Here is a 13,090-nt window from a genome sequence, read left to right as displayed (position 1 = left end):
CCCTCCCCCCCACCTTGTCTCAGTCAAATCCCTCGAACTCAGCACCCCCTTCCTAACCTGCAATCTTCTTCCCGACCTCTTCGCCCCCCACCCCCTCTCCGGCCTATCACCCTCACCCTCACCTCCTTCCACCTATCATATTCCCAGCGCCCCTCCCCCAAATTCCCTCCACCCTACCTTTTATCTCAGCCCGCGTGGCACACTAGCCTCATTCCTGAAGAAGAGCTTATGCCCGAAACGTCGATTCTCCTGCTCCTCGGATGATGCCTGGCCTGCCGTGTTTTTCCGGCACCACACTTTTCAACTCCAGTCTTTCAGGAAGTATGATTTTAAACCAGCAAGAGACTCTAGGCCATCATGAAGAAGTCATGGAAGTTTGTTCATACTGTGGGCTGTTGTGCAGCACAGTGGCTCAGTGGTTAACACTGCTGCCTCTCAGCGACAGGGACCTGGGTTCCACTCCACCCTTGGGCAACAGTCTGTGCGGAGTTTCTACATTATCCTTTGGTATGGGTTTCCTCCCACAGTCTAAAGATGTGCAGATTAGGTGGATGAGCCATGAGAAATGCAGAGTGGCAGAGATTGGGGTGGATGGGATGCTGTTCGAAGAGTCGGTGTGGACTTGATGGACCCAATGGCTTGCTTTCACGCTGTAGGGATTCAGTGATTCTTTGATTACAACAGGAGAAAACAAAGAAGTCATGGTTTATCAGAAGCTAGAGTGAACAAGGGCTTTCCTTAATTTCATTAAGAGCTTCTAAATTTAGTTCAAAGGAGACCTTACTGAAGTCAGATATAACATTCCCTACAACAAAGAACTTGATCAGAGTAATTAAGGAAGTGAATTACTTCAGTGTAAACACTGAGTGAAATAAAAATATATAGCTGTTCATTTATTTTTCTTGCTGTTGCATACTACAGTTGTGTTTAATTGTTAAAGCCAAATTGTAGCCTGGCATGCATATGTTTTAGTGAACGTTTGCCGCATTAAATTAGAAAGAGAGCAAAATATGATCCATTAAGCCAGATTTCATTCTAGGATCTGACCTGTCCAGTAGTAACTTAGTTATGATCATAACAAATAGGGGCTCTTGTAGGATCGGAGTTCACTAAATTTAAGAGAGATCTGTGAGTATAACCCAAAATAGTAAAAACTAATGGCTGGACCAAAAAAGTAGTATAAAGAAAATAAGATGGCTTCATTGTAAAGAACCGGACAAACAAAGCTAATTGATGGAAGTTAAATGGAAAACCAATTATATTCGTAGGAATGTCTAAGAAATCCTCAGAAAAGAAACATCAGCTTAAAAAATAGGTATTAAAACTATATCAATAGTTTCCTTAGAATATACCAAGAATGGAGAGAAGGCTGCAGACAGTCATGAAAATCATCATTCGAGTATCAATGAGAAGAATCAGACCACTGGAGGTTGAGAATAGTTTATCTCAAAAGGGGAGGTATTTCTTTTTGCTTCAATTCAAAGACAGAACCCAGTAAAGATATTGAGAGGCACTGGAATTTGTTTCTGCAAAAGGGCAATGTCGTGCAAGTTCACTTATAAAATACAATATTTGAAAATTTAATTTGAAAAGATGATAGTTAACAGAATGAGGCTGACATTTTGATTTTCATCCTTATGAGTCTCTATTTGTGCTTCCACCTTCAATTTACCTGTTATCTCTGTTTAGCTCTAGTCAAAGATTTCAAATAATCCATTTATATCTCCATTTCCCGAAAATTCTAAGCAACATTCAAAGCCATCTTCAAATTCCATGCAATAAACTTCACACACAGCCACTTTAGGTCCAAAACTGTCATGTACCCATTACTTTTAAAATAAAGATCCCTCTTTCATCCAGCAAATTCAACTTTCAAGTGAGCATGCAGTTGTTATGATCCCAACTGATATTACTACTGGACAAGTCAGATCCCAGACCGAAAGCTGGCTTGATAGATTTCGCATTCAAAGAGGTGGTCTTTCGTGGAAATGTGAGCATACAAAAAATTGGTTTTAATAATAAAACAAGCTTACCATGTAAAAATTGAAAATAAAATTGATAAAGCCAGACTATTTACCTATAACAAAATTTTAAAGATTTCAAAATACATAGTAAAGTTCCCTTGTCTATTTCATGTAGATTTGACTTATCTCTTTCTTTCATTTCCTGGTTTTGAAACTTTGATAACCTCTTCCTTAATTATTCATGCAACTGAGCTTAGAGTGTCTCAGTTTCAAATAACATTTTCAGCCTTCCACAGAAACATTTCTGGTCTGGAAATCAAACTAATACCTTTACTGAGGTGACCCATTTCTGAACTGTCATCTTCTGGAGAAACATTTTACTCTAATCAAGATTTCTACAAACTGAAGTCAACTTTTATTTCCCCAAATAAAATAAAATTCCTAATTCTTTTAAACTGAAAGTGTTCAAATGTTTTTCAATATTTACTGTATCCAATCATAAAATTTCTCCAATGCAAACAAATTCCTATTGGTTTAAAAAATGTTCCAGAAATACTGACAAGTTAAATATGAAACCCATATATACGCATGCCACCAATTCAAAATCTCAAGTCTCAAATAAGTTATGTTTATATAATGCTTTTTTTATATATAAATCACATGCCTTACACTTCCATCATAAGGATCAAATTTTAATTTGATTGTTTTTTTTGCAGATAGTTTAATTCGCTCTGTTTCTGTTCCTTTAAGAGGGTGCACTTAGTATCTTGAAGTTGGCAATGGTACCTGTCAATCATTATAAAAATTTGGCATTAAACAGGGTTGGCATTGTTACTGAATTTCATTACAAATTTCCCCGAAGCAAAATGGAACAGCAGAGCAAAAGAATCAAATGTTCCAAAGCTGATCCAGAATCATGGGTTGGTCTGTATGGAGTTTGATTGATTAATTTAATGTTGTCATATGAACCGAGATGAAAATGTGTTGCTGGAAAAGCGCAGCAGGTCAGGCAGCATCCAAGGAGCAGGAGAATCGACGTTTCGGGCATGAGCCCTTCTTCAGGGCTCATTCCTGATTCCTGAAGAAGGGCTCATGCCCGAAACGTCGATTCTCCTGCTCCTTGGATGCTTCCTGACCTGCTATGCTTTTCCAGCAACACATTTTCAGTTCTGATCTCCAGCATCTGCAGTCCTCACTTTCTCCATATGAACCGAGATACAGTGAAAAGTATTGTTTAATGTGCTATATGGGCAGATTGTATCATACAAAGTGCATCAGAGCAGCAGAGCAGAATGTAGAATATAGTGCTACAGCTAGAGAGAAAGTGTAGAGAGAGAGATCACAATCAATATTTGAAAGGTCTGTTCAAGAATCTAATAACGGAAGGGAAGAAGCCATTCTTGAATCTATTCATATGTGTATTTAAATGTTTATATGTTCTTCCCAATGGAAGAGAGTGTAACTGGGAGGGAGGGGTCTTTGATTAGGTTGGTTACTTTCCCAAGGCAGCGGGAAGTATAGATGGGTCAATGGTTGGAAGGCTCATTTGCTGATGGACTAGGTTGTGTTCACAACTCAATTTCTTGCAGTATTGGGAATGGCAGTTGCCATACCATGCTGTGGTGCATCCAGATAGTTTGGTTTCTATAAAAGCTGGTAAGAGTCCTTATGGACATGCCAAATTTCCTTAGCCTCCTGAGGAAGTAGAGACATTGTTATGCTTTTTTGACCGTCACATCGACATGAGTGGACCAGGACAGATTGTTGGTGATCATCACTCCCAGGAACTTGAATCTCTTGACCATCTCCACCTCAGAGCCATTGATGCAGATAGAGGTGTTCGCTCAATGACTAGCTCATTTTGCTGACATTGATGAAGAGATTGTTTTCTATACACCATGTCATTAAGCACTCAATCTCTTTGCTATATTCTGTCGCATCATTGTTTGAGATCTGACCTACAACAGTGATGTAGTCAGGAAACTTCTAATGGATTTGGGGCGGTATTTGGCCATACTGTCGTAAGTGTAAGAGGACTATAGTAGGGGTGCTAAGTATTCAGTGTTGCAGGACACTGGGGTTGAATATTATGGTAGAGGAGGTGATATCACCTATTCTTACTGATTACAGCCTATGGGTCAGGAAGTTGAAGATCCAGTTACGGGGGGCAGCCAGGATCTAGGCCTCTGCGTTTAGGGATGTTTGTTTGGAATTATGGTGTTGAAGGCGGATCCGCGGTCAATAAGTAGGAACCTGATGTAGTTATCCTTGTTCCAGATATTCCAAGGATGAATGTAGGGGCTCGGAGATGGCATCTGCTATGGACCTGTTGCGTCAGTAAGCAAATTACAAAGGATCAAGGCAGTTTGGTAGGCTGGGGTTGATGTGAGCGATGACTAACTTCTTGAAGCACTTCATAATTATGAAGATCAGAGCCACTGGGCAGTAGTTATTGAGGCACACTGCGTGATTTTTCTTTGGCACAGGAATGATGGTCATCTTCTTGAAGCTGATGGGGACTTCAGATCATAGTAAGGAGAGTTCAAAGATGTCTGCAAAAACCCACGCCAGCCAGTCTGCACAAGATCGGAGTGCATAGCTGAGGACTGTATCCAGGGAAGTTGCTTTCCGTGGGTTCACTCTCTAAAGAAGGTCAATTTAATGTCTGTGGTGGTACAGGTGCACATGTGGCTGCTGGGATAAATGACATCATTTAAATTACCTTTTGTTCAAAGTTAGCATAGAATGCATTTAAGTCATTGGTCAAGGATATCCTGTTGTCTGTGATTCTGTTCAAGTTCACTTTATAGCCTGTTATGTCGTGTAAACCTTCCCACAAATGATGGGTGTCCATATGGTTAGTCTAGGTCTCGAGTATAGTTTGCTATTGTTTCTTGACATCTCTGATGGCCTTATAAAGGTCATACCTGAATTTTCTGTAGAGGTCAGGATTGCCTGACTTGTATTCCTCAGACCTAGACTTCAGTAGGAAGTGGATCTCCCAGTTCATCCATTGTTTCCAATTGGGGAACATTCAGATTTACTTCTTAGGCATGCAATCTTCTGCAGGATGTTCTGCTATACTATGACAGTTGTGCGCCTCTGCAACCTTTTGCTATAGAAAATCACGCTGTAAAAGATCGCTAATAGAAAATTGCTTACCCGTTCAGTAGAAAGTTTGCATTATCCAAGCAACATCCACAATTTGTCATTCGTGTTCTAACCAATTTGTGCTGATGAAACATGCGTTACAGCAGAACAACCTGTACACACTTATGAAAGAAGTCTGTAACATTAGTGACATACTTGTTTAGGAATGCTGTACATCCCGCATCCCCTCAATCAAAAGATTGGTCAGTAGTCATCCACCTGAAACCTGGCTGCTTTGCAGTGAGATTATATTGGGAGCAACAATATATTAACACAATGGTACTTCTGATCTCAAGTGGGAGGATGCCCCACCAGACAGAACTGCATGCCAACTCTCAAATTAGCCAAGCTTCGTGAAACCAATGTAGAATACAAAACTCTAAACTGAAACTGGTATTTATCAAAAGACACTGAAACTAGTCAACTCAGTCAAGCATGAAAAGACTCTCCTCCTAATTTTTATTTAACCAGTACAACAAATTTTACATATTGAGATGAGAAATATCATCTGCAATTATTAAGCTTAGCGATAATGAACCCAGGCATGAAAACACACAAACCAACTTATTTTTAAAGCAATTGCTTTTGACAGAACAAGGAAATGGGTTTTTGACTGCAGAACTGACTTAGAACCAGCTGCAGAATATGTACTGCCTGCTCTCGAGGAAACCGTTGACAGTACAGATTGAAGAGAGACATCAAAGGTTTAAGAAGGGTATTTGTAACTGCTGGTGATTTAAGGTATCAGTTGAACAATCATGGTCACAGGTTAAAACCTTACAATTCAAGACACCCTAATGACTTTAAACAATATCTTATGTTTCTTTCATACTGCACAATATCTCGTTTCAATTTTGTACCTCATAGCGTCATAGAGATGTACAGCATGAAAACAGAGCCTTTGGTCCAACCCGTCCATGCTGACTAGATATCCCAAGCCAATCTAGTCCCACCTGCCAGCACTTGGCCCATATCCCTCCAAACCCTTCCTATTCATATACCCATCCAAATGCCTCTTAAATGTTGCAATTGTACCAGCCTCCACCACTTCCTCTGGCAGGTCATTCCATACACGGTTCTGGATTAGAGGTGCTGGAAAAGCACAGCAGTTCAGGCAGCATCCGAGGAGCAGTAAAATCGATATTTCGGTCAAATGCCCTTCATCAGGAAACATACACATACCACGCTCTGTGTGAAAAGGTTGCCCCTTATGTATCTTTTATATCTTTCCCCTCACAACCTAAATCTATGCCCTCTAGTTCTGGACTCCCCCAACCCGAGGGAAAAGACTTTGTCGATTTATCCTATCCATGCCCCTCATAATTTTGTAAACCTCTATAAGGTCACCCCTCAGCCTCCGACGCTCCAGGAAAAACAGCCCCAGCCTATTCAGCCTCTCCCTATAGCTCAAATCTGGCAATATCCTTGTAAATCTTTTCTGAACCCTCTCAAGTTTCACAACATCTTTCCGGTATGAAGGAGACCAGAATTGCACGCAATATTCCAACAGTGGCCTAACCTGTACAGCCGCAACATGACCTCCCAATTCCTGTACTCTGTACTCTGACCAATAAAAGAAAGTATACCAGACGACTTCTTCACTATTCTATCTCCCTGCAACTCCACTTTCAAGGAGCTATGAACCTGCACTCCAAGGTCTCTTTGTTCAGCAACACTCCCTAGGACCTTACCATTAAGTGTATAAGTCCTGCTAAAATTTGCTTTCCCAAAATGCAGCACCTCTCATTTATCTGAATTAAACTCCATCTGCCACTTCTCAGCCCATTGGCCCATCTGGTCAAGATCCTGTTGTAATCTGAGGTAACCTTCTTCACTGTCCATTACACCTCCAATTTTGGTGTCATCTGCAAACTTACTAACTGTACCTCTTATGCTTGCATCCAAATCATTTGTGTAAATGGCAAAAAGTAGAGGACCCAACACCGATCATTGTGGCACTCCACTGGTCACAGGCCTCCAGTCTGAAAAACAACCCTCCACCATCACCTTCTGTCATTTACCTTTGAGCCAGTTCTGTATCCAAATGGCTAGTTCTCCCTGTATTCCGTGAGATCTAACCTTGCCGAACACCTTACTGTAGTCCATATAGATCACATCTACCACTCTGCCCTCATCAATCCTCTTTGTTACTTCTTCAAAAAACTCAATCAAGTATGTGAGACATGATTTCCAATGCACAAAGCCATGTTGACTATCTGTAATCAGTCCTTGCCTTTCCAAATACATGTACATCCTGTCCCTCAGGATTCCCTCCAACAAATTGTCCACTACTGATATCAGGTTCACTGGTCTATAGTTCCCTGGCTTGGCCTTACCACTCTTATTAAACAGTGGCACCACGTCAGCCAACCTCTAGTCTTCCGGCACCTCACCTGTGACTATCGATGATACAAATATTTCAGCAAGAGGCCCAGCAATCGCTTCTCTAGCTTCCCACAGAGTTCGAGGGTACACCTGATCAGGTCCTGGGAATTTATCCACCTTTATGCATTTTAAGACATCCAGACTTCCTCCTCTGTAATATGGACATTTTGCAAGGTGTCACCATCTATTTCCCGACATTCTATATCTTCCATATTCTTTTCCACAGTAAATACTGATGCAAAATACTTGTTTAGTATCTCCCCCATTTTCTGTGGCTCCACACAAAGGCTGCCTTGCTGAGCTTTGAGGGGCCCTATTCTCTCCATAGTTACCCTTTTGTCCTTAATGTATTTGTAAAAACTCTTTGGATTCTCCTTAATTCTATTTGCCAAAGCTATCTCATGTCCCCTTTTTGCCCTCCTGATTTCCCTCTTAAGTATACTCCCACTGCCTTTATACTCTTCTAAGGACTCACTCAATCTATCCTGTCTATATCTGACATATGCTTCCTTCTTTTTCTTAACCAAACTCTCAATTTCTTTAATCATCCAGCATTCTCTATACCTACCAGCCTTTCCTTTTACCCTAACAGGAACATACTTTCTCTAGATTCTCATTATCTCATTCCTGATGGCTTCCCATTTTCCAGCCGTCCCTTTACCTGCAAACATCTGCCCCCAGTCAGCTTTTGAAAGTTCTAGCCTAATACCATCAAAATTAGCCTTTGTCCAATTTAGGACTTCAACTTTTAGATCAGGTCTATCCTTTTCCATCACTACTTTAAATCTAATAGCCCCAGAGTGCACCCCCACTGACACCTCAGTCACCTGCCCTGCCTTATTTTCCAAGAGTAGGTCAAGTTTTGCACCTTCTCTAGTAGGTACATCCACATACTGAATCAGAAAATTTTCTTGTACACACTTAACAAATTCCTCTCCATCTAAACCTTAACACTATGGCAGTCCCAGTCTATGTTTTGAAAGTTTAAACCCCCTACCATAACCACCCTATTATTTTTACAGATAGCTGAGATCTCCTTACGAGTTTGTTTCTCAATTTCCCTCTGACTATTAGGGGGTCTATAATACAATCCCAATAAGGTGATCATCCCTTTCTTATTTCTCAGTTCCACCCTAATAACTTCCCTGCATGTACTTCCAGGAATATCCTCTCTCAGCACAGCTGTGATGCTGTCCTATATCAAAAACACCACTCCCCCTCCTCTCTTGTCTCCCTTTCTATCATTCCTGTAGCATTTGTATCCTGGAACATTAAGCTGCCAGTCCTGCCCATCCCTGAGCCATGTTTCTGTAATTGCTATGATATCCCAGTTCCATGTTCCTAACCATGCCCTGAGTTCATCTGCCTTCCCCGTTAGGTCCCTTGCATTGAAATAAATGCAGTTTAATTTATTAGTCCTACCTTGTCCTTGCCTGTTTGACTCGCTTCTGTTCTCAACTGTACCAGTCTCAGATTGATCTCTTTTCTCACTGTCCCCCTGGGTCCCACTGCCCCACCTCTAGCAAATTTCCCTGCCAGTATATTAGTCCCCTTCCAATTTAGGTGCCATCCGTCCTTCTTGTACAGGTCACGTCTACCCCAAAAGAGATTCCAATGATCCAAAAATATGAATCCCTCTCCCATACACCAGCTCCTCAGCCATGCATTCATCTGCTCTATCCTCCTATTCCTGCCCTCACTAGCTCGTAGCACCGGGAGTATTCCAGATATTACTACTCCTTTTTAAATTCCAGTCTAACTCTCTGTAATCTCCCTTCAGAATCTCAACCTTTTCCCTTCCTATGTCATTGGTTCCAATGTGGACAATAACCTCTTGCTGGCCCCGCTCCACCTTGAGAACATTCTGCACCCTCTCTGAGACATCCTTGATCCTGGCACCAGGGAAGCCACACACCATTCTGATTTTTCGCTGCTGGCCACAGAAACATCTATCTGTACCTCAGACTAGAGAATCCCCGAACACAATTGATCTCTTAGAACCCAACATACCTCTCGTTGCATTAGAGCCAGTCTCAATACAGAAGCTTGGCTGTTCGTGCTATGTTCCCCTGAGAATCCATCACCCCCTACATTTTCCAAAACAGCATTGTTTGAAATGGGTATCACCATAGAACACACCTGCACTAGGTGCCTACCTCGCTTATCTTTTCTGGAATTAATCCATCTATGTGACTGTATCTGTATCCATCACATACTGTTGCTGTTGCAAATTCCTCATTGCTTCTAACTGTCTCTCCAACCGATCCATTCGATCTGATAAGATTCGCAACCAACAGCATTTATTGCTGATATAATCCGCAGTAACCCATAAACTCTCTTCAAATCCCCACATCTGACAAGAAGCACACATCGTCCTACTAAAGGCCATTTTTGTTCCTTCACAATCTACAGATCCAGAAAATAACACTGTCTTATTCCTCTACAAAACACTACCCCAGGTTAGATTAATAGTTATAGCTTATATTTTAAATTTAATCAAGAGATATATCTCATAAAACATATAATCAAAATATAACCCCTCTACTCACTACTGCAGACTTTCTGTAGGCCACTTTAAACAATTAACTTATATGATTCTGTGCTGTGAACTTCACCCAAACAGTTACTCCAAGATCAGTTGTGAATTTCACTGTTTCTTAATTTTCCGGGATGCACTCTGATGTCCAGAGATGCATGAATTCAAATAGCAAAGGCAGTACTGTGCAGGATCACTCTGGTGTCAGTTTCTTTCTCTCTCTCTATCTCTGTCCTGCACTGACCTCACCTGGGCGTATGCTTTATGTCACAACTTCATTATTTTTCTTGGGGGTTAGCAGACAAGAAAATAGTTTTTCTTTCATTCAACAAACTGTGGGCGGCACGGTGGCACAGTGGTGAGCACTGCTGCCTCACAACACTAGAGACCCGGGTTCACTTTCTGCCTCAGGCAACTGACTGTGTGGAGTTTGCACATTCTCCCCGTGTCTGCGTGGGTTTCCTCCGGGTGCTCCGGTTTCCTCCCACCAGTCTAAAAATGGTGCGGGTTAGGTGAATTGGCCATGCTAAATTGCCCATAGTGTTAGGCGAAGGGGTAAATGTACGGGAATGGGTCTGGGTGGGTTGCGGGTCGGTGTGGACTTGTTGGGGCCTGTTTCCACACTGTAAGTAATCTAAATTGGCTCCTTGCTAAAGAGTGGAAGTTAGTTACCTACGTAGTCTATTGTTAAAAAGAAAAGTAATTCTTTGTGTGGCCAATCTGGGGAGGTTGTAAAGATGAGAGTTGATTTTGCTGTCCTCGCCTGGTCCTAATAACTGATAACACACATCCTTTGCTGCCTAGAAGGACATGACAATGGGATGACGTGGTAATATTGTTCCTGGACTAGAAATCTGGAGACACATAATACACTGAGAACCTGGGTTTGAATCTCAGTTATGAGATTTGAATTGAAAGTCTAATTTTGATCATGAAACATGGATCTTTGGGTGCATGTCCATAGATCCTGCAAAGTTGCCACCCAACTTGATAGGGTTGATAAGATGGCAAATGATGTGTTGGCTTTCATTAGTAGGGGGATTGCGTTTAAGAGCCACGAGGTTATGCTGCAGCTCTATAAAGCCCTGGTTAGACCACACTTGGAATATTGTGTTCAGTTCTGGTCGCCTCATTATAGGAAGATTAGATTAGATTAGGTTTAGATTACATTACATTACAGTGTGGAAACAGGCCCTTCGGCCCAACAAGTCCACACCGCCCCGCCAAAGCGCAACTACCCATATCCCTACATTTACCCCTTACCTAACACTACGGGCAATTTAGCATGGCCAATTCACCTGACCTGCACATCTTTATGACTTGTGGGAGGAAACCGGAGTACCTGGAGGAAACCCACGCGGACACGGGGAGAACGTGCAAACTCCACACAGTCAGTCGCTTGAGGCGGGAATTGAACCCGGGTCTCTGGCGCTGTGAGGCAGCAGTGCTAACCACTGTGCCACCGTGCCGCCCACGGAAGGAAGTGGAAACTTTAGAGAAGGTGCAAAGAAGATTTACCATGTTGCTGCCTGGACAGGAAGGTATGTCTTATGAAGAAAAGTTGAGGGAGCTAAGGTTCTATGTTCTATAAACCATTGTTGATTATCATAAAAACTATCTGGTTCACTAATACCTTTTAGGGAGAGTAGTCTGTCATGTTTACCTGGTATGACCTATTCTCGACTCACAGCAATATGATTGAGTCTCAACTACCGACTGAAATAACCATAAGACATAGGAGCAGAAATTAGGCCATTCAGCCCATCGAGTCTGCGCCACTCAGTCATGGCTGATAAGTTTCTCAACCCCATTCTCCCACTCTTTCCCTGTACTCCTCAATCCCCTTGATACTCAATAACCCATCTATCTCAATCTTAAATATACTCAATGACCTGGCCTCCACAGCTTTCTGTGACGATGAATTCCATAGATTCACTACCCTGTGGCTGAAGACGTTTTTCCTTATCTCAGTTTTAAAAGGACTTCCCTTTACTCTGAGGCTGTGCTCTCAGGTCCCAGTCTCTCCTACCAACAGAAACATCTCAACATTAGATTACTTAGTGTGGAAACAGGCCCTTCGGCCCAACAAGTCCACACCAATCCTCCAAAGAGCAACCCACCTACACCCATTCCCCTACATTTACCCCTTCACCTAACACTAGGGGCAATTTAGCATGGCCAATTCTCCTAACCTGCGCATTTTTGGACTGTGGGAGGAAACGGAGCACCCGGAGGAAACCCACACATATACAGGGAGAATGTGCAAACTCCACACAATCGCCTGAGGCGATTTTCCTGCCTGAAACATCGATTCTCCTGCTCCTCGGATGCTGCCATTCAGTATTCTGTATGTTTCATTTAGATCACCCCCTCATCCTTCTAAACTCCATCGAGTATAAACCCAGCGTCCTCAAACGGTCCTAATATGTTAAGCTTTTCATTCCTGGGACCATTCTCATGATAGTCCTCTGAACACACTCCAGGGCCAGTACATCCTTCTTGAGATATGCGGTCCAAAGCTGTGCACAATACTCCAAATGTGGTTTGACCAGAGCCTTATAGAGCCTAAGAAGTATATCCTTACTTTTATATTCAAGTCTCCTCAAAATAAATGCCATCATCACCTTTGCCTTCCTAACTACTGACTCAACCTGCAAGTTTACCTTGAGAAAATCCTGGACTAGAACTCTCAAGTTTCTTTGCATTCCAGAGTTCTGAACTTTCTCCCCGTTTAGAAAATAGTCCATATTTCTATTCTTCCTACCAAAGTGCATGACTTCACACTTTCCAATACTGCATTCCATCTGCCACTTCTTTGCCCATTCTCCTAACCTGTCCAAATCCATATGCAGTCCCCTCCTCCTCAATGCTACCAACCCCTCTACCTATCTTTGTATTGTCTGTAAACATAACCAGAATACCCTCAGTTCCTTCGTCTAGATCATTCATCTATAAAGTGAAAAGTTGTGGTCCCAACACTAAGCCTTGCAGAAAACCATTTGTCTCTGGCTGCTATCGTAAGAAGGGCGCTTTTATCCCTAGTCTCTGCTCTCTG

The sequence above is a fragment of the Chiloscyllium plagiosum genome, chromosome 6 (assembly GCF_004010195.1).
Source record: "Chiloscyllium plagiosum isolate BGI_BamShark_2017 chromosome 6, ASM401019v2, whole genome shotgun sequence".
Classification (NCBI taxonomy): Eukaryota; Metazoa; Chordata; class Chondrichthyes; order Orectolobiformes; family Hemiscylliidae; genus Chiloscyllium; species Chiloscyllium plagiosum.
Note: the sequence above shows the minus strand (reverse complement) of the source record.